We start from the raw sequence: 24184 nt of genomic DNA, 5'->3' as shown, positions 1-24184 counted from the left end.
ATGCGGCTAAAAGCCACTCGGCTGTTATACCAGAGGAGCGGAAGGGGACACCCCCCCCTCCCGCCGCTCTTACCGGGCCTCCTGTGCGATCGGGAAGCCCGGTGTCCAATCGGCCGCCTTCGGCGGCTGGGGGTGGGCTGGAACGAAGCTGTGGGCGGCTTTGTTCCAGTCTTCTCAAGGTAAACGCGGAAGCGACATCATGACGTCACTTCCCGTTTACTCGGCTGCCAATGGCGCCAATTTTAAAAAAATATACAGTGTTCAGAATCGCCGTTTTCGGCGATCTGAATACTGTGAAGTGCAAAGGAGGGATCGGGGGTCTTTTAGACCCCCGATCCCTCCATAAAGAGTACCTGTCACCACCTATTACTGTCACAAGGGATGTTTACATTCCTTGTGACAGCAATAAAATAATTTTAAAAAAAAAAATGTTTTTTTTAAACACAATTTACAAGTATAAAGAAAAAAAAAAAAGAAAAAAAAAATTTTTTTAAAGCGCCCTCGTCCCCGCGAGCTCGCGCAGCGAAGAAAACGCATACGGTAGTCGCGCCCGCATATGTAAACGGTGTTCAAATCACACATGTGAGATATCGCCACGATCATCAGAACGAGAGCAATAATTCTAGCCCTAGACTGCCTCTGTAACTCAAACCTGGTAACCGTAAAAAAAATTTAAAGTGTCGCCTATGGAAATTCATAGGTACCGTAGTTTGTTGCCATTCCACGAGTGCGTGCAATTATAAAGGGTGACATGTTTGGTATCTATTTACTCGGCGTAACATCATCTTTCACATTATACAAAAAAATTGGGGTAACTTTACTGTTTGGATTTTTTAAAATTCATGAAATTCTCCCTTTTCCAAAAATTTGCGTTTAAAACACCTCTGCACAAATACCGTGTGATATAAAATATTGCAACAATCGCCATTTTATTCTCTAGATTCTCTGCTAAAAAAATATATATAACGTTTGGGAACTCTAAGTAATTTTCTAGCAAAAAATACGGATTTTAACTTGTAAACACCACATTTCAAAAATAGGCTTAGTCATAAAAGGGTTAAGAGAAATAAAATCGTCCTTTAAAACCACTTTAAACATTTTTTACTAATGTACTTTTTAAAAATATTTTTTATTATTATATTTTTTCTTTCAAGGTCACCCCAGTCCTGACCAAGCAAGTACAGGTAGGGACAGCAAAGTTGTAAATAAAAAATAGACTACTGAGTTATAGGTGGAATTTGGTGGGTGGTGTTAGCTCCTGGCTTCTTATATGTCATGGATACTCCCAACAGTGAGATGTGGTGTCAATGGTGTACCACCGGCTGGAGGTGGGCCAATGTGTGCTCAAGGAACTGTAATGACCTGCCCTACTGCAAATGGCATGTCAGAGAGAATCTTCAGTGCAGTGGGAGGATTTGTTATGAACATTCATTCCACTTTTATTAACAAAAATCAGGCCAGAATCACAGAGGTCTACCAAACACACAATGTGGATGTTAGTTCCCATTACCACTTGTGTGCTTTTGCCATGCTAAAATGCAGCTTGAAGTGCCCCAGAAACATAGTAAAAATATTCCCTTTAAAACCTATGAAACTCTTCACATTAGTGCATTGTGGTGCAGTGCATTTTGAAGTCCTGCATGCTGCATCTTTAGTGCCCTGTTTCAAAAGTGCTCCAAAAACACATCTCCCATTAAAATCTATTGGAAATGCATAAAAAAGCATAAAAAATGCACCGTGGTTGTGTACTTGTGGCATTTTTTGAGTCTCACAGGCGCATGCTGGGAGTCAGGCAACCCGAAACCACACTAAAAATACATTAAAACCTGTTTAAAATGCATATCTCATTTTTAAATGTGTCAGTGTGAAAGGGCTCTAACTAATAAAAATCCATACACTGCATCTTTGTTAAAGAGGAGTTCCCATTTAAAAAAAAAAAAATAAAAGTCAGCAGCTACAAATACTGCAGCTGCTGACTTTTAATAATCGGACACTTACGTGGTCCAGCGATGTGGGGGATAGAAGCCCCGCTTGTCTCTCCCTCTGTTCGGCGGCGCCGGCATTGCAACTGTGGGCGCCCGACTCTGGCTTAACATCCGGGCACCCATTGCGCATGTGTGAACAGCGCCGAGCGCCATGATTGGCCGCTCAGTCATCTGGGACCTGTAATGTGTCCCAGATGATTGACAACAGGGAGGGGGCAGAGCTGAGCCCTTCTTACAGGGAGGGGAAGTGATGTCACCAGCCCAGGCACTGAAGGAGGCAGACTATGAGGCACCCCCTAGCAACAGCCATTTAGAGGTGAGTTTGAAAAAAAAAATTCAAACATTTTTTTTTTTTTTTAGGCACATTCATGCATGTTTTTTTTTGGGGGTAGAACACCACTAAAAGACCAAAAGCTTTTTTCTTTTATTCTCACTGGTGTTGCCACTAATGCCATCGTTTCTTCCTTCTGGCACCTTTCTTCCTCCTTCCCTTTGCCAAATAAATAACCATCTGAAATCAAAAAGGGTTAATGAAATAGCAGCTTTAATTTTTTAATAAATGGAATAATGGTATTATTCCTCTTATCTACTCTCTCTCTCTATCTCGGTCTGATCCATATGTTATTGATTATTTTGTGACGGGTTCACTGTTAAGCTATAGATTCACATGGAGATTTGTGAATCTACAGTGGAGAGGGCTTAGCAATGTGCTATTCAGTGACATTTTCCTATTTCTTAGAGCCCATTCACACCTGAGCGTTTTGTAGCTTGAAGCCTCAAGCTACAAAACACTTGAGGGAAAAAAATCCATTATTCTCTATGGAGATGGTTCACATCTCCACTCCACGTCGCCTGAAGCCCTACGCCTGAAGCTCAAACAAGTTCTGGACCCTTTTTTGTCCCGCGAATCGGGCAGATTTGGGCATTTTTGGAGCAGGAAGCAGATGACAAAATCTAACAACATAGCAACAAATGATGAAACAGATGATCATTTTTCCTATTGGCTAATAAAAAAAATGGCAAAGCTCAAAAACGCCGGACAACGCTGCATGGAAACGTGCAAATATGCCCGAAAAAACGTGCTACAAAACGCCGGAAGAAACGCTCAAAAACGCTACGCTCAGGTGTGAATGCAGCCTTAGTGCACAACCAAAACATAGTTAAACTGTTTTAGTGGACATTGAATTTCAGTGTTGCTGGCACGACTTTTACCAATACATTAGAATGGGGTCTGGATCAGCAAGATATGAAAAAACTGATTGCTTGAATAAAAGAACTCTAAAGACAACTTTTCTCCCACGTTATTATTCTTTCGACAAAAAGTAACCTTGATTTTTACCAGAAACCCTCTTTTATGGCGTACGCTTGCATCGTGACCTTTGATATTATCGCCTGAACAGTCGCTTTGCATTTTTTCACAGGCCGACTACAAAATTGCTGCTTCCCTCCAAATGAACTTTAAACAGAGATCAATCTGACGACATTTAGAATGATCCACAGTATTTCTATTTTTGTCTGTCTTTATGTAATTTTAATTACTACGCGGAAAGGTCCAAAACCCACATTACAGTGTTGGCATGGCAACCACTCCTGACTGTCACTTGATCTTTCTCCCGAGAAATGAGTACTACATGGGCTCTGTAACTTCTGTCTCATGAGTTTTTTTTTTGGACCCGTATAAATATGGTCCCATTAAACAAAAAAGACTATATGGTAAATCTGGCTCCTGGACAGAATCTGGTATGAATCAAATGATCAGATAAAATTAAACGTTACACCTTTTTTTTTTAGCAGTTTAAAACAAATGAGTTGAATGAATAAAAAGAAAAGAGAACCCCAAATGCACCCATGGTGTAGTAAATAAAACACAAATTTATTAAAACAAAATGAGTAAATACCCAGATAGCGAAGATAACTTACTACAAATTTGTGGCAGTGTTGAATCGTTAAGCCTCGTACACACGATTGGATTTTCGTCAGGGAATTGTCTGTTGACAGATTGTTTGCCTAAAATCCGACCGTTAGTACGCTCCTTCAGACAATTGTTGTCCAACTTTCGGCCAACAAATGTTGGATGGCAGGCTAGTAAATTTTCAATGGACAACAGACTGTTGTCAGATTTTCGCATCGTGTGTACACAAATTCGTCACACAAAAATCCAATGTACAAACACGCATGCTCGGAATCAATGCTCACCAAACACGACATTAGCAGAAGGTGCCTAAAGGGTGGCGCTCAAGAGCTGAAATTCCGCGTAGTTCGTCACTACGTTAATGTTTGTTGGCCGACAATTGTGTACCGTCAGTATGCAAGACAAAATTCAGGCACACGCCCTTCGAACAAAAGTCTGACGCTTTGTCTGCCGAAAATCCGATCGTGTGTACGAGGCTTAAGTCTTGTTAACTTGCTGCACATTTTCACGGGCAAGTTGTACACTTGCAGAGCACTTGAAGCGCAAGTTCTAGTTGATGCTTTTCAAATTTGTACCAAATTTCCGTGGCAAGTCTCTAGCAAGTGCAAAGTTGTCGTAGTGAGTCTACAGCAAGAGCTCTGCAAGTCTACAGCAGTGTTTCTCAGCTCCAGTCATCAAGGCGCCCCAACAGGTCATGTTTTCAGGATTTCCCTCAGATGAAACAGCTGTGGTAATTACTAAGGCGGTGAAACTGATCAAATCACCTGTGCAAAATAATGGAAATCCTGAAAACATGACCTGTTGGGGCGCCTTGAGGACTGGAGTTGAGAAACCCTGGTCTACAGCATGAAAATTCAGCCACAGTGACCCCTGTGGTGGGATGACTATTGCACAACATAACTGAACCAGAACTTCCAGCAGACTTGCAGAATGTTTGCAAAGAAAATTGATCGGGAGTCATGCAATGCAGACTTGCTGCAATTGTGCAACAAACTTGTGAAGCCTGGCAAGTTTAGCAAGAGCTTAGCAAGTCATTTTCAAACTTGAAGCACAAATTCTTGCTATCTGGGTATACACTTACCAAAGCGACTCTAATAGAAGCATGAAGTGAGCATGGGAGAAAGCTTCAGAACCTCCCAGCTGATGTACACAAGGCCTGGTCACAGACAAGGAAAATACATGTGTCGGTCAGCGGGAGGAAAGATGGATCTATTATAGCTGATTTATTATTATGTGTCATTATTTTGTTCTAGCTCAGGGGTCTCCAAACTTTCTAAATAAAAGGTCAGATTATTGTCCTTAAGACATTAGCAGGGCTGGACTGTGGCCAGTGGGAGTAGACAACGACTCAGGCTTGGTGGTCAAAGGGAGTAAGTAAATTACATAGCTCCTCTGTTCAGAAATAGTGCCCATCATTAACCGCCTTGTGCACATATTCTTGCGGCAGGGTGGCTGCTCTGTGCCAGATCACGTACCTAGTATGTGATCTGACAAGTCTGGATCTGGGGCGCGTGCGCTCCGCCGGCGACCCTCTACCGCTGTGATTGGACACAGCGGGAGCCAATCAGTTGCTCGATGTCCGCTGGGACCCGCTCAATTAGAAGCACAAAGGTGGTCTGCCAATCTAAACATGGCGGATCGCTGTTCTGTGAGAAGGGAAGGTAGTGATCCTGTGTTTCTGCTAAGCATCTCTGCCTTCCCACAGTACAAGAACCCCCCACCCACACACAGCTAGCAAGCACTCCCTAGGAACATATTCAACCCAGTGCATATTTTTTAGCACTGATCACTGTATTAGTGTCATGGTCCCCAAAAAAATCACTGATCACCGCCATTACTAGTAAAAATTAAAAAAAAAAAAAATCCATAGTTTGTAGACGCTATAACGTTTGCGCAAATGAATCCGTATATGCTTATTGGGATTTTTTTTACCAAAAATATGTAGCAGAATACAAATCAGCCTAAATTGATAAAGAAATTTGCTTTTTTTAAATTTTTTATAGCAGAAAGTAAAAAATAGTTTTTTTTTCAAAATTGTCGGTCTTTTTTTGTCTATCGTGCAAAAAATAAAAATCGCAGAGGTGATCAAATACCACCAAAAGAAAGCTCTATTTGTGGGAAAAAATTTTGGGTACAGCGTTGCACGACAGCACAATTGTCAGATAAAGTAACGCAGTGCCGTATCGCAAAAAATGGCCTGGTCATGAAGGAGGGTTAACCTTCCAGAGCTGAAGTGGTTAATGTCAATGGGAGGAATAATGCCCCATCACTTTTGTCAGTGAGAGGAACAGTTCCCTATCATTGATGTCAGTGGGCGGAACAGCGCCACATCGTTGGTGGCAGTGGGAGGCATAGTGCCCCGCTGTTGGTGTCAGTGAGAGGAATAGGGCCCCATTGGTGTTAGTGGGAGGAATAGAAAGAAGAATGGTGCCTCATATTAGTTGGAGGAACAATGCCCCAAGGGCTGGATAAAGGCAAGCAAAGGACCGCATTTGTCCCAGGGGCTGCAGTTTAGGGACATCTATTCTAGCCTATTGTTTTTTTTGTTTTTTTTTTGTTCCTTTTCTAGTATGATTCTCAATTCCAGGTGCCCATCTAGTAACAAATTAATTAGCTGTGGTTTGAAAAAACAAAGAAGCACTGAGTTTTACTTGAGATCAGTTTCTTGCAATTCCCTGTACAGCACAATGCAGACTGGGAGTGCGGGAATGGGGGGGCATGCAGATGTTCTGATGCATGCAAATACACTGACAAGGACCATGTTGATAGGGGGAAAGAGAAGAGTAATCAGAGGTGTTTGCTGCTCCTATATTGTGTGTGTGGGGATGGGGCGGGGGAGCAGAGAGGTGACATATTTTTTAACTGCAAATGAGAGTCAAGGCTTCCAACCTGTTTGTATGGTCTTGCAGGGCTGTGTAAATCTTTGGAGTGGATTGACAGAAATCCTAAATCCTTTGGCAGATTAGACAGTTCCTCTCTATTCCAACAGTATATATCGCTTCTTGCGTAGTTTAGCTTTAAACACACTCTCCTGTTGATTTTTAATCACCCTGATCTTTCATGTGCCAAGCGCAGACAGGCTTTTATTTCTTTTTTCTTTCTTTGCAAGTCATTCTTTAAATCTGTTTTACTCTTTTTTTTTTTCATTTCGAAAACGACGATGTTTGTACCGTATGTGGATCTATAAGTTGCTCCAAGAGTCACTGTACCCTGTAATCTACTTTTCCCATTCATGTGTATCATGCAGCATCCTGCCACAGCCAACCTTCCATTGTCCTGCAGGATCGGAGCTGGAATATAAAGCACATGAACAGATTATACACACCTGAGGAAAATAATGTATGAGCCATTGCCAAGCCTATAAATATTTTATGAAAAGAGGTAGATGGAAAAGAGGGGAGAGCACGCTGAAAGAATGAATACAAAAACATAATCGCGCATAGCAATGAGGTCAAGATGCGCTTGATTTTTGATGAAAGGCAATTTACTTCGCACTCCCCGTCACAGGAGGACCACTTACACAAATGAAGTGAGAGTGACAAGAGCTTTTTGAAGGCTTCATACCACTTGGAGCACAGCACACAGGCTCAGCGCTTTTCAGTCGGGCTTATTTATTAACATGGATTTAAATGTAGACTACACTAAAAAAAAAAAAATTTAAAGGATAAGTGCACTCTATATTACCAAACCCCAAACAGCCTCCTCCCTCCCGCCTCAGCACTATTATTCTTCATAACACTCATCATACCTCAGCTGCTTGTAAATACCTGCATAGCCTGCACCCTGCTCCACCACAAATACCATTAGACAGCTGCTGTAGGGGCCGACGTGATGACAGGGCCATAGTGACAGTTCCTGAGTCTCATTGGCAGCTCTCATGCATACCTCCAAACCCCGTCATATGAGAAACAATTACTTTTTTTAGTACTGAATATTTAGGTAATTAAGCAGCCTTGTCACACCCACGATCATGTGGACCATTAAATATTATAGCACCCAAAATTCTTTCTTAAACCTACTGGAACATTTTTCCCTTTATATTAGCATTTTGAAAATAATTATTGCAAGCATCTGAAATATGGATGAAAAGTTTAGAGTGGTGTTAAAGTGTTCCATATTGGCCTATTTAAAATAGAAATTATATTGTGTGTTCCTTTTTCTTTTATTGAAATAATTTTACCCTTTGCATTTTTTTTGCACTCCATATCTGCATGATTGTGTGTCATCTGTAAATTTTGTAGCATTTCCCTCTAGTGAACGCTCATACAATTGGCATACATGCTTAACCAATTGCCTACTTTCAGATTTCACTTTGAATGACAATTGCGTGGTCATGCAACACTGTATCCAAACAAACTTTTTATCATTTTTTTTAAGACAGATATAGTTTTTTTTTTTATGGCATTTAATCACCACTGTGTTTTTTGTTTGTTGCTAAACAAACAAAAAAAAAAAAACGAAAATTTAGTTTCTGTTCTAAAATTTTCGAAATAAGTAATTTTTCTCCTTCACTGATGTGCGCTGATGAGGCTGCACTGATAGGCACTGATGAGGAGGCACTGATGAGGCTTCACTGATAAGCACTGATAGACAGCACTGGTAGGTGGCACTGATGGGCACTGATGAAGAGACATTGATGAGGCTGCACTGATATGTGGCACTGATGGGCACTGATAGGCGGCACTGATAGGCAGCACTGATGAGGCTGCACTTGTATGTGGCACTGATGGGCACTGATAGGTGGCACTGATGGGCACTGATAGGTGGCACTGACAGGCATCACTGATGGCCACTGACAGGCAGCATTGATTGACAGCACTGATGGCCATTGATTGGCACTGATTGGTAGAACTGATGGCCACTGATTGGCATAGATTGGCACCACTGATGGGCACTGATGAGGCTGCACATATATGTCGCACTGATGGGCACTGATAGGTGGCACTGATGGGCACTGATTGGTGGCACTGACAGGCATCACAGATGGCCACTGACAGGCAGCACTTTTTTTAGGCTGAAGCCAAACTCCATCTAATACTTTATAAGTAGTTACAGCAAACAGTTTTGTTCCTTTTGGCAGAAAGCTTTTACATAAATAAATAAAAGCTGATCATTGTGGGCTAACCATGTCAGTGGTAAATAGTTTGTCTCAACCCTCTAGTTGCTACATCTGCAGCACAGCTTGTTCTATTGAAAAACAATAGACTTACTGGCCATATTACCAGGTGAAAATAAAGGAAAGAAAAGAAGAAAACTAATATAGCAATCACATTTAAGATTTGGCAAGCTGCAGTATATTTTACAATTGCTTTTGGGTTTAATACTGCTTTAAATTTAAATAGTACCTTTTGCATTAATTAGTCTCAGTTCCAAACACTTCTCCTTAAGCCACCCTGCAATGGATCAAAGTCAAACTTCCCTCAATAAGCCAAGTTAATTTCCTGCTCTGGGGAACAAGCAACTTCTCCTGCCCATTTTCTTCATTTGCACTGGTCCATTAACCACCACCATTCGTTTTTCTGTCCCTGGAGCATCTCTTCTATGAGAGAAGACCTGGCCACTAGAAGCATTGCCTCCATCAATAGGAGATGACCCCCCCATATCCAGCAGGTAGTGATGTGAACACTCGGGGAATGACCCCAGGAAGTAGAGAAAAGGACAACCAATGAAGCTGCCATATATATTCAAAATGTATAATGCGCTAATATTAACCTCCCAATATAACACGGTGTGATCTCTTAATGATTAATCAGTGAATCATGTGCAAAATAATAAAATGGAGCCTATTATAAATAACATAACATCCTTCACCATAACAAAATCCTATAACTAAATATCAATGTGATAATAAATTATTGAACACAATTAAAAAGAGATAAATAAAGATGACATATATTAATGTGATGAACCACAGTGCACAGGTATCTCAATAGGACAGCATACTGCTGTGTAAAAATATATAAGGTCTTTGGTGATTTGATGATTATAGACAGGTTTTAATGAGTGATAGCTGGCTTGCTCATATATTCAGCTGCCCCTTAGCATGGGCTGGCTTCTGGCTTTCAAAGAACTTCCACAGTATGAAACAACAAAAAAAGAAAGACCATTGCGCAGGCAATGTGATATGTAATCCCTATATAATAAGGGTAAAAATTCACTCACACTTTTTAGCAGAATAAAACGCATATGGTAAGGTCAGTTACATACAGCTAAGACCCCTTTCACACCAAGGCGTTTCTAAAACGCCTTAGCTTTATTACCGCGTTTTTACAGCGTTTTAGGGGCGCTAGCGGTAAAATGAACGCAGCGCTGCAGGCGTTTTAACAGCGTTTTTCAAGCGTTATTGAAGCATGTGTTATTGATGCTATCTTTCTGCTTGCATATTTATCCTTTGTGAGATCATGTAAAACAGGCAGTGTCTTGTAAAGCAACAAGCAGTGTCTTGTTTTACTTCAAATCTTCATTTTTCTGGGATTAATTCTTTTTTTGGCACTTTAATTTTGTTTTTTTGGCACTTTGATGGTCTGTTTAATCATTCTGACCTTCCCACAAGTTCAGTCCTGTTGTTGTAGATGCTCTCTTTTCTGCTTGCATGTTTACCTTTTTTGCGAGATCATGTGACTTTTCTACAGCTCAGGGCGGATTATAGGTGCTATTCAGGAGTTTTTAAAGCGTTTTCAATTAATGTCAATGGAGAGGGGCATTTTTGAAGTGCTTTTTTCAACGCCCAAAAGCTGCTCCAAAGATGCTGCTTGCAGGACTTTTCTCAACGCCCCGCCAGCCCAATGCCTCAGTGTGAAAGGGTCCATTGAGATGCATGGGGAGCGTTTTATGAGCGTTTTATGAGCGTTATTTTTAGCACTAAAACGCTGCAAAAACGCCTTGGTGTGAAAGGGGTCTTACAGCTGGGATCTCCTCACACGCCAATAGTGTATACACAGCACTGCTCATCACTGGCTCCTCCCGACCAGTTTCATCACTAGGCATGTGACTTTTTCAAAGGTGCACCTTTGAAAAAGTCACGTGTCTAATGATGAAACCAGTCGGGAGGAGTCAGTGACGAGCAGTGCTGTGTGTACACTGTTGACGTGTGAGGAGATCCCAGCTGTTAGCTGTATGTAACTGACCTTACCATATGCGATTTATTCTGCTGAAAAGTGTGAGTGAATTTTTACCCTGATTATATAGGGATTACATTTCACACTGCCTGCGCAATGATCCTTTTTTTGTTTCATACTGTTTGAAAGCCAGAAGCCAGCCCATGCTAAGGAGCAGCTGAATATATGAGCAAGCCAGCTATCACTCATTAAAACCTGTCTATATTCATCAAATCACCAAAGACGTTATATTTTTTCACAGCAGTATGCTGTCCTATTGAGATACCTGTGCACTGTGGTTCATCACATTATTATATGTCATCTTTATTTATCTCTTTTTAATTGTGTTCAATAATTTATTATCACATTGATATTTAGTTATAGGATTTTGTTATGGTGAAGGATGTTATGTTATTTATAATAGGCTCCATTTTATTATTTTGCACATGATTCACTGATTAATCATTAAGAGATCACACCGTGTTATATTGGGAGGTTAATATTAGCGCATTATACATTTTGAATATATACAACACTTTTTGTGTGATATCAGTTCACATACACAATAATTGCAGCTATATTATGTGGTCATCTTCTAGTATTTGTCACTTATTTATTTATTTACTAGTTCATATCAGCGCTTTAGTACACTTTTTACTTTATTGTTTCAATGAAGCTGCCATGTTAGCCTCTGTTTGATCTGCTATTGCCATGGTGATCAGCTATGACACCTGCTATTTGATGGCTTGACAGTTTAGTGGAGCGCTAACATATGCACACTGGCACCTGCTTAAAGAGGTTCAATTTCCAAAGCTGTTACCTGAACATTCCTCTAACACATGTAACTTTGTGTAAATGTACATAAATGCATGTAAACACACGAAAAAGCAAGTACATTTAAGTAAAACTTGGTCTAGGAAGCATACATTTTGTTAATACTTCCCAGATCATTTATCCTGCCTGCAAAGCTAGTTTTCATGTAGCTTTACCTGTAGATCCTGCCTTTAGCAGCTCTTTCTGTTGTAGATTGAAAACACAAGTCACTGCCTTGCAATTTGCAGCAACATTGTTAGCCTGTCATTTGTGCTTATTCCTAACTGATAGACCTAACTGGAAGCCCAACGGAAGTTAACCACTTTAGCCCCGGAAGGATTTACCCCCTTCCTGACCAGAGCACTTTTTGCGATTCGGTACTGCGTCATTTTAACTGACAATTGCGCGGTCATGCGACGTTGCACCCAAACAAAATTGACGTCCTTTTTTTCCCACAAATAGAGCTTTCTTTTGGTGGTATTTGATCACCTCTGCAGTTTTTATTTTTTGTGCTATAAACAAAAAAATAGCGACAATTTTGAAAAAAAAAAAAAGCAATATTTTTTATTTTTGCTATAATAAATATCCCAAAAAATATATTAACAAAAGATAGGTGTCTTGCGAGCCACAGATGGACTAATGCCTCTAAGGAGTAAACTATTTAAGCTGCAAGCACTGAACCACGTTTCATTGCGTGTGGATAGATAAAAAATATATAATAAATGTGCCCGCGCTAGTATAGTGTCACATATAAAATATATAAAAAATATTTTCACATATAAAACACATGTAATGTGATAAATAAAACCATACAGGTAAAATATAATGCAAATAACTATAAATGATAAACCACCAAGTGCATATAAAGGTGCAGTCGTGGTAGTAACTAATAAAAGTGCAACGTGCTAAAAATATAAATATCAAAACACTTTCCAGTGACAAATGAGTGTATATCCCAATTATTAAATACAAATCACAAAAAACGTGAATAAATAGTGTCCATAAAATGAATAAACATCATGCTTCTTCTGATGGGTGTATAAATCACAACACGTGAAAACTGTGCTCTCCCGTGACACCCCACATGTGCTTGCGCTCACCTTCAGTCCTGTGACACAGTAATTAAACGGTGTCAAAATAAGCATTGGGGCCACTCCTAGGCTCACTCAGGATACAATGATGCAAAGACACTCCTCCCAGGTGAAACTGCTAGGCTCACTCAGGTTACAATGGTGCAAAAACACTCCTCTCAGGTAAAACCAAGATCCAAAATCATAGAAAAAACAAACAGAGGGACTCCATAGTGCAATATAGCCAGGACATTTATTAAAGAATAAGCCCTCCAAGAGGGTACTCACATTGGATGGGTGCTAGAGTGCACCAGACTGTACAGGTAAAATAATAAGCAGCTGATCGTATGGCGTGCGGTATGGCATGTGCAATCCTCCTCCTCTCTTGACAGCTCCGTCCTACCCCTCCCCGACGCGTATTCTGCACAGGGGTTTCGTGCCTTCCTCTGGGGTTATCCCCCAGAGGAAGGCACGAAACCCCTGTGCCGAATACGCGTCGGGGAGGGGTAGGACGGAGCTGTCAGCAGAGGAGGAGGATTGCACATGCCGTACCGCACGCCATACGATCAGCTGCTTATTATTTTACCTGTACAGTCTGGTGCACTCTAGCACCCATCCAATGTGAGTACCCTCTTGGAGGGCTTATTCTTTAATAAATGTCCTGGCTATATTGCACTATGGAGTCCCTCTGTTTGTTTTTTCTATGATTTTGGATCTTGGTTTTACCTGAGAGGAGTGTTTTTGCACCATTGTAACCTGAGTGAGCCTAGCAGTTTCACCTGGGAGGAGTGTCTTTGCATCATTGTATCCTGAGTGAGCCTAGGAGTGGCCCCAATGCTTATTTTGACACCGTTTAATTACTGTGTCACAGGACTGAAGGTGAGCGCAAGCACATGTGGGGTGTCACGGGAGAGCACAGTTTTCACGTGTTGTGATTTATACACCCATCAGAAGAAGCATGATGTTTATTCATTTTATGGACACTTTTTATTCACGTTTTTTGTGATTTGTATTTATTAATTGGGATATATACTCATTTGTCACTGGAAAGTGTTTTGATATTTATATTTTTAGCACGTTGCACTTTTATTAGTTACTACCACGACTGCACCTTTATATGCACTTGGTGGTTTATCATTTATAGTTATTTGCATTATATTTTACCTGTATGGTTTTATTTATCACATTACATGTGTTTTATATGTGAAAATATTTTTTATATATTTTATATGTGACACTATACTAGCGCGGGCACATTTATTATATATTTCCAAAAAATATATTAAAAACAAATTTCTTTCTCAGTTTAGACCAATATGTATTCTTCTAGAAATTTTTGGTAAAAACAAATCTCAATAAGCGTATATTGATTGGTTTGCGCAACAGTTATAGCATCTACAAAATAGGGGATAGATTTATGGCATTTTTAATATTCATTTTTTTTATTAGTAATGGCGGTGATCTGTGATTTTTATCATGACTGCGACATTATGGCGGACACATTGGACACTTTTGACACTATTTTGGGACCATTGTCATTTATACAGCGATCAGTGCTATAAAAATGCACTGATTACTGTGTAAATGACACTAGCAAGGAAGGGGTTAAACACTAGGGGGCGATCAAGGGGTTAAGTGTGTCCTAGGGAGTGATTCTAACTGTGGGGGGGATGGGCTACCACTCATATGACAGGGATCACTGCTCCCGATGACAGGGATCCCTGTCATGTCACTAGGCAGAATGGGGAATGCCTTGTTTACATCTCCCCGTTCTTCCGCTCTGTGACATGATTGCGGGCACCCGGCGGACATCAGGTATGACCCGCAGGCACGGTCATGGAGCACGCAGGGCGTGCGCGCGCCCACAATGCCACGTCTTAAACGGGACGTACCTGTATGCCCATTTGCCCAGCTGTGCCATTGTGCCGACGTATATCGTTCTGCACTGGTCGGCAAGTGGTTAAGGAGTTCAGACAACACCGCTGCAAATATGTAAGCCAATTGCTTAGCTTTATCAGTCTGCAACAGGGAGTAATGTTACTTGTAGGATCTCCAGTAAAGGAAAAAAAAAGAAAAAACTTTGCAACAGATTAATTGAAAATGTTTTTTTAAAGTGGATGTAAACCCGAATTTTTTTTTTTTTTTATGTCATAGTGTAGAGTATAAGATTTCCTATCATTTGAGCCCAGTCTTGCCACACAGAGTTAATCCATCTCTAAACAATCCTCTTTTATTGTTCAGTGAGATAAAACTTGACAAACAGAGAAAAACGTTGTCAAATCCTCCCCCTTGCTGTGAGTGACAGGTGATTTACATATCTCATGCACTAGCCTAAGACATGCATTATTTTTTAATTCCCTCCCCCACTCCTTTCTTCAGCAGCTCTGCAAGGATTGGCTGTTCCACACCTCAGCATGATTGGGCATGCTGAAGTCATGTGGTTACTTTCCTGTCTTTTCACTGGATGTTAGAGATCATAACAGAAGTTCAGTGTAAGAAATACACAGGAGAAAATGCATATTGACAAGGGGAGTGTAGAGGTGGGCGGGGAGTCTACTGACATCATGACTCCACCCACCAGACAACAGACCCACCCACAGAATATGCAGTTTTTCGGCTCTCATAACAGACAGAGGGGAGACATTTGACAGGTAAAGATACACGTAGGAGGCATGTATATCCTTATAGATAACCCCTATGGCAGTAGTTTAGAAAGGATGACATTGGGTTTACATCCACTTTAAATAAGAACTGTTATTTTTTTATTATTGTATTTCATAGCTCCCAACTGTCCCTGATTTCAAGGGACTGTGCCGATTTGGAACAATGTCCCTCTTTCCTTCTCATTTGCCCCTCATGTTTGTCTAATCTATATAGTTTTAATAGGGTGTTTCCCAGTGCTAAATCTTTCATCCAAATTCTAAATTGCTGCCTTTGTAAATTTTAAAACCCAGTATAAAGGAATAGCAGTGGTAAAAAAAAGTACTTGTGGGTTTAACTAATCATTTTTTTTGTATACTTCTCCATTAGGGGGGCGTGTTCCATGCCTACATACTTTTGCTAATAGGTGTCCCTCATTCCCATCTCAAAAAGTTGGGAGGTATACTTGTGTATTAACAGAAATCAATATTTCACTGTGGATAGCAAAATCTTCACACCCAAAAGTGCATGCCCAACTCTCAAGCCGCTTACCAGCTACTCTGACCCCAAGATGGGGGTCTGACTGCACTTTATCCCAGTATCCCCATTGGATGGATATCAGGAGCCAATATTCCAGGATGGGTTACCATACAACCAGGATGTTCAACAGTGGGCTCAGCAAAAGGGAGAGACAAAGGAGGAACTCAGTGTGGTAATTAAAAATCCAGGCTTTTTAAGTCTGATCCTCATCTTAATTGATGTGATTTGGATCCGACATTACAGGAAGATTACACAGGGATTCTTTGAAGTTGCATCAAAGTCACGCCAAAGTCACTTAGCCATGACGCGGCAGTGTGAACCAAGCCTATATGTGCGACTTAAAGTTGCAGCAACATCAAAGTTGTTCTTGCACTACTTTGGTCTGACTTTCATTCAACTTGAGGGCAATAGAATTCAATGTTAACCCTCAAAAGTTGCATGAAAGTCGTACCAAAATGAATGCAACAGTTGTCTATTATCACTGGTCAAAACCAAAATTGTATCCAAGTTGCACGCATCCAAAGTTGCGTCAAAGCTGCCCTCAAAAGTTAGAGCAACTTTGGGGTCGTACAAGTGTGAATGGAGCCTAAACCATATTTCCTAACATAGGGGGTTGGGAAAAAGCAGTTTTTTATTACCCAGTACTCCACTTCCCCAGCAGCCAATGTTCTCCTCTACTTCCCTATGCTCTGACAGTGTACTGTACCTCAGCCTACTCATGGCTAGCAGGGGCTAGGGACTTTGCATTGGACTTGATGACCTCAGAGGACCTATGACAGCAGGAGCATAGGAGAGAAAAGACTGTGAGGACTAGTATTACAGCCTAAAGGAAGACTGCAGGAGTGGAATATCAGGTAAGTAAAAGTACTTTTTGGAACCCAGTAGTCCTAAATTAACATTTAGCCCTTGCAGTGCAGGGATAGCCCCACTGCAAGAGAGGATTTTTACTTTCCCCAGAGTTCAGTAATAATCTTAACACCAAATCCCCTTATCCCTGATCCTAATACTAACTTAGCAAAGTTCCTAAACTCTAAAGCCCCGTACACACGATGCGAAAATCGTACAAAAAATGCAGCATTCGAATCGATCGTACGGTAATTGGAACGTTAGTACAGAGCTTTCGAGAGCCGATCAGGACAGTTCATCCGATATTATTCTATCGGACATAAACGGAAATTTTTTTCGTACGATGCTAGATCGTACGATTTTCGTTTAATAAGTACAGCTATCGTTCGAAAATGCAATACAAATGCATTACAACACATGACATCACTTCCGAATTTTTATGCTGTCATACGGGAATTTTCGTGACTTTAGTAAACTCATCAGATTCAACGTGAGATTAGCATGCAAAAAAAAAACCAGACGATCATTCGTCCGATAATCGGATCGTGTGTACCGGGCATTAAGCCCCATACACATCAGATTTTCCGGCGGGAAATATGTGATGACAGGCTGTTGGCGGAAAATCCGACCGTGTGTATGCTCCATCGGACAATTGTTGTCGGATTTTCTGCGGACAAATGTTGGATAGCAGGTTTTAAAATTTTCCACGGACAAATGTCTTTTGTCGGATTTTCCGAGCGTGTGTACAGAAGTCTATCGGACAAAAGTCCAAAGTACAAACACGCATGCTCGGAAGCAAGGACGAGCCCGAAGAGGTCGGTCTTGTAGACTAGCGTTCGTAATGGAGAATTGACATTCGTGACGTGGAAAATTATGAAATGTCGAAATACAGCGCACAATTCTCTTCTTCTTTAATGGGATAATAATGAAGCTGATTTGCTGGTGATACTGATGGAGTTATTGCAAACAAATTTTCAAAGGCTTTTTTTTCTAATGATATCAAGAATATTATTATTAACCTCCCTGGCGGTTTTCCCGAGTGTGGCTCGGGGTTAAAATTCAGTACCATTAGCGGTAACCCCGAGCCACACTCGGGATCGCATTGCAGGATCCTGGGGCGGCGTTACTTACCTTGTCCCCGGGATCCTGCGATGTCCCCCGCAGTGTCCGAGGGCTCCGTCCTCCTCCGAAGCCTCTCCGTGCCAGGCTCCGTTCCCTGCGAGCGGCGCGACGCACGGGGGCGGAGCCTGGCGGGAAATTCAAAAAACTGTCAAAATCATAACACATACAGTACTGTAATCTTACAGATTACAGTACTGTATGAAATGATTTCACATCCCTTTTGTCCCCAGTGCTCTGGCCCATGCCCTGCATGCAGTTTTACATGATATACACTGTTCTTTCTGCCTGGAAACTGGAGATTGTCCATAGCAACCAAAAAGTGTCCCTTTACGTCAAAAGTGGCTTTAGACCAGCTAGAAAACAGCGATAGTAAATTAGAACACTTGCAGAATTGAGCGATAGTGAATTGTGGGGAAATTTATTTTATTACTATTTTTTAAAAAATGTTTTAATTATTTATTTTTATTTATTATATTATAATTTATGTTTTTGTGTTTCAAACTTTATCATACCCGGGATATCTACTAGACTCTGGTTTGGACAGATTTAAGTGTGTTATTGTTAAGATTTACAGACCTACAATATAAAACGCCAAATTTCCATGCAAAATAATGGTACCGCTTTCAGCACCTAAAATCCGAAATAATCATACCGCCAGGGAGGTTAAGGGTTTTTTTTTTTTTGGGTAAGTTAGCACAACACCATTATCCCGTTTTTTTTTTTTAAGATCAAAGATACAACTATGTTGGTGTCCCTTGTCAATTTTACATTGTATTTTTTTAAATGTAACTGCCTACTCCCAAACTGTCATTTGAAGTAAAACACACAGCCAAGTATTATGCTACACAATTTTTTTTATTGTGCATTAAAAAAAGAAAACAAATAAAATTAGACATGCTATCTGCCAATAGAACTTAAACAAAAAGTTCTATGCATCCAAAAATATAGAAAATTTACCAAATCAAATCATTATTCAACCAAAAAAATTATGTCAAAGCAATAACTCCAAGGCCAATAATAAATAACACATTATCTCCTCCGATTCCGCAACATGTCTGGTTGATGAACGGCCATGCAGAAAGGAAATGAAAAGTGGGAAATGAAAAGTGGGAAATGAAAAGCACGAATTAACACTCACCAGACTTCTACTAACACGAAATTAGCAGAAGGAGCCCAAACGGTGGCGCTAAAGAGCTGAAAAACAATGTACAGTAGTACGTCACTACATTCGTATTTGTTGGCCGACAATTCCTTGCCGTTTGTGTGCAAGACAAGTTTGGGCCAACGCCCTTCGGACAAAAGTCCACGGTTTTGTTAGCCAACAATCCGATCGTGTGTACGAGGCTTAACAGTAAACTAATCCCTTTTCAAAATACTCTCCTCATTCTCTGTCTGTAGCAGCTATGCCAAATTCTAACACTTAGACCCCTTTCACACCGAGCCGCCCTGGGCGTCAGCGGTAAAGCGACGGTATTTTTAGCGCTGCTTTACCGCCATTTTAGCGGCGCTATTCGGCCACTAGCGGGGCGATTTTAACCCCCCAGGCTAGCGTCCGAAAAGGGGTTAAATCCACTGGCAAAACGCCACCCTGCAGCGCTGCCCCATTGATGAGTTCACCGCTCCTTCACCGCTCCAAGGAAGCTGCTGGCGGGACTTTTTCTGACGCCCTGCCAGCGCACCGCTCCAGTGTGAAAGCCCTCAGGCTTTCACACTGGAGTGCATGGAGCAGCTGTTTTAGGGCGGTTTGCAGGTGCTATTTTTAACGCTATAGCGCCTGCAAAATGCACCAGTGTGAAAGGGGTCTTATACTGACAGTGAAAAACAGAAGATTCTGGTACCAAACTGTCAGTGCCAAAAAGCAGCCTATTTGAGTTCTTTCTGGTTGCCAATTTTATATTATTGAATAATGATATGCTAAAAAGAGCCCCCATACATAATATTCATTATCTGCTAACTTATTAAGGCGCTGTTAATGGGAAGGAAATGATTTGTTACATCTCCATAAATCCATCTATGGTAGAGAAGCTGTAATGCTTCATTAGGAAAAAGTGAGTTTCTACAATTTATTTCCGAAAATTCCTCCCATGACCTTTGTTCTGAAATCCTGAAACCTCATTAGGTATCCTAGCTTCAGATACCAGCAGGTTTCATTGATCTTATTCCTATTCTTTCCATATCATTCATGGCTCAGCACTCATAGCTAAAAAATGTCAATTATAAGTCATCACACATGTGTAGCACTCTTCTTTAACCTCTAGTTCCCGTGTGAGTCTCTGCAGTTCAGACACAGTTGCATAGCTATAGTATAGATATAGGTGTGTATATACAGTACTGTGCAAAACTTGTAGGCAGGTGTAAACAAATGCTGTAAAATAAGAATCCTTTTAGAAATAGAAGTGTTAATAGTTTATTTTTATCAAATGTATAAAATGCAAAGTATGTGAGCAGAAGAAAAATCTAAATCAAATCAATATTTGCTATGACTACCCTTTAGCTTAAAACCTGCATCAATTCTTATACTTGCGCACTATATACACTTACACAAAATCAGAGATTTTGTAGGATTAGAGTCAGGTGTATGATTATTCAATTATACCAAGCAGGTGCAAATGATCATCAATTTCATGTAGGTTGACATCATTAACTGAAACAGAAACAGTTAACACTGAGTGAGGAACAGCCAAACTCTGCTACTAAGGTGAGATTGTGGAAGATATTTTGATGTCCCAGGTCATACACCATGAGAAAGATTTCAAAGCAGACCGGGGTTTCAAGCTGTGCTGTTCAAGCCCTTTTGAAAAAGCACAAAGAAACAGGCAACATTGAGGACCATAGACACAGTGAGCTTGATTTACTAAAACCGTGCAAAATCTGGTGCAATTGTGCATGGTATCCAATCATCTTCCAATTTCAGCTTGTTCCATTTAGTTTGACAAAAAAAAAAAAAAATGGAAGCTGAGCTGCACCAGATTTTGCACTCTCCAGTTTAGTAAATATACCCCAAATGTATGTGCATGTGTGTGTATATATGTAATTGCTTTATTTTTTGTATATTTGCTTTTTGCTTCTCACTTCTGTTTTACAGCCAATTGTATTTGTGTTTATATCAAAAAGAGTATTACAGCGCTATCAAAGTTATCCAATATGTGACTGATATCAAAAATGAAAGTGACAATACAAGCTGCAATTTTCATGTGAGATACACACATCATAAGCAATAATTCAAAAATAAACTGCGCTAAATTAAAAATGTAAATAATTGATGAAAAAAAGTCCAAATGCATAAAAAAACAAGAAAGTACATATAGTGATGTGATATTCGAAGGATCCCTTAAATCACAGAAAATTTCACCAAAAAATCATGACAGCGAAAAACACCTCCACCTCATGAAATGGCTGCTTACCAGTTCCTAAGACCTCCTTTCATGGGAGGTCTAAGACACTTATGGCTATATACCCAGCCAGGGCCTTTGGTCATCCAGGGAGATCGCACTATTAAGCCTCTGCCGCCCAATGGACTCAATCACAAAGGGGTTCCAAGAAAAAATAAAACCTCCATAGTATAAAATCTTAAGGTTTATTAAGTTAAAAAAAGATGTTGCACTTACATCAATGAACTGTTAAACTCGCAGATAAAAGATCAACTGTAAATGCATACCACTTTGTTGCTATTCTTCTAATCACATTTAACAATTAAATGTGATTAGAAGAATAGCAATAAAGTGGTATGCATTTACAGTTGATCTGAGTTGTATTTCTTGTTTAGAATGTAACTGGGTTGTCACCGCGGCAGTCAGGATGAGTGGGGCGGAAAGACTGGCCTATCAATAGCGTGTTGAATCATTTGTTGGGAGTCATGTAAATTCCGTAGTGCTGGATATAGAGAAATTACACTTCCGTGGTCCTTGGGAAGTGGGTGTGTCCGCATACACACTAGACTGCCAGGGAGAAGCCCGGAAAGTTATCTTGACAACATTAAGGTATTTAAGGGCTCGGGTGAGGTGGCCCGCCCATCTACCGAGGAGGCCCAATCAGAGGGAGATACGTGTGTAGAGGGGAGAAGCCGAGCCTGTGAAGTCATGCAGCCACAGCGGTGAGCGAGCAGACGCAGTGAAACTGCATTAAGCAAGTTTTCATTGAATATCCTGTAAGTGTGTTTTTATTGGGGCAATTTAATAAATATTGCAAACGGAGAGCACTATGTATCCTCTATTTGTTATTGCATGAATTTGGAGCCATATCCTAAGAGGTAATATCAAGCCTTTTGCTGGAGTGTAGGAAGGAGAGAAGTAGCAGGGATTTATATATGAGAGATCATAATCACGATCCACGTGATTCTCTCGGGAGGCTGCTTATTTGAAAGTGGACAAAGAGTACCAGGTCGGATGTGGAGAAGTGAGACCATAGCTGAACGAAAGTAAAAAAATTATATCTGAGTCTACCTGACTCATTGTTGAGGTGAGCAGGTATAGCGGTTGGTGATGGTGTGCACATTTTGCCATTTTCTGTAGAGAACGTGAGGAGCACGGTGGTGGATGACACATGAATTAGAACTCATAACAATTAAGGACTCACAGAAGTTTATTTCCACCTATTTATATATGAACTATATTTAATAGGAGAATGTAATTCTATTTATCAATCATTTAATATGAGTGGATTTTTGATAATAATATCTATTCACGTGAGGGAGTAGCAGCACTGCACTTATCTTAAATAATTATTTGTGTCTATATGACTTTGCTGATATTTTGGTAATAATAATTCTCTTACTGGCTCCAGGTAAGGTAATAATTTTCTTATTTGTGTCTGTGTCTTCAAAATAAAAAGTCTGAACAAGTCTGAACCCCATGTTTTATACAGCTCTTTACACCAGGGCTAAAACATGGATATTTCATAACAGAATAAAGGACAGTTGGCAGCTACACCCATGTACATAAAGGTCAAATCCATCCAGCCCATAAAAGGAGGGCTTGTCTTTGATGCCCTGGGCTCACAGGAGGTCAGTTGAATGACTCTGGACACTATTTAACAGAGAAGGGGACTGGCACTGGGCCAAGGAGGAGGGCTTGTAGAACAGCGCTAAAGTATGGAAAGAGTTTTAAATAAGTATTAAGCTGATTGTCATACCTGTATGGAAACTTGTGCCATCTTACTACCAGAGGCAAGACTAGTGGTTTCTTTTTAGCTAATGGTACAAATGTGACTTTTTGTTGAATTACTCATGCTTAACTAATTTTGCTGTTCTGCCACTTCTCAATACCTTATATCTTAAAACCCATGTACTCATGCTGCACTGTTTTCCACTGGATATATGGAAGGATATACAACCACCTAAACCTAACTGGTAAAATGGGCCTTTACCTTAACCCTTACCCCTTGTTCACATATCAAGCAGTGAGAACAAGCATCCCCACTCTTGATTATTGTTGTGTGATTTTTACGTGCATTGGGCAGTCCAATTATTTCAATGGAAATGAATGCACGTTTGTAGCCCAAAAGAAGCTCCTACTACTTTTTGGGGCAAAAAGCCTGGTGAGATTTTTAATTACGCTTGTTGCAATGAATGCTACATGATTCTGTAGTGTGACAATTGCAGCAGAATTGCACCGCATTAGGGGTGTCATTAAAAACATTCTGGTAACAAACTGTCAGTAGCAAAAAGTAATCCGATTTTACTTCTGTCTCATTGTTAGTTCTTTATTTTTTAATGATGATATTCTAAAAAAAGCCCCCATATATAAAATTCAGTATCTGCAAACTTATTACGGTGCTGTTAGAGGAAAGGAAATGATTTGTTACAACTCTTTAAATCCATCTACTGTAGAGAAGCTGTAATGATCCATTAGTAAAAGGAATAGGTCAGTCTCTACATTACATTTGGAGAATTCGTCCCATGACCTTTGTTCTGAAATCCTGAACCTTCATTAGGTATCCCAGCTACCAAGACAGCAGGTTCATTGATTTAATTCCTATTCTTTCTGTATCTTTGTATCTTTCATGGCACAGCACGTATAGCTCAAAAATGTCAATTATAAGTCATCACACCTGTGTAGGACTTATTTTTTTTTTTTTTTGTAAAGGTAGGACTCATTCTTAATTGCTTGTTCCTGTTATATATATATATATATATATATATATATATATATATATATATAT

Source organism: Aquarana catesbeiana, linkage group LG05, assembly GCF_042186555.1.
Source record: "Aquarana catesbeiana isolate 2022-GZ linkage group LG05, ASM4218655v1, whole genome shotgun sequence".
Lineage (NCBI taxonomy): Eukaryota > Metazoa > Chordata > Amphibia > Anura > Ranidae > Aquarana > Aquarana catesbeiana.
This window is presented reverse-complemented; position numbering follows the sequence as displayed.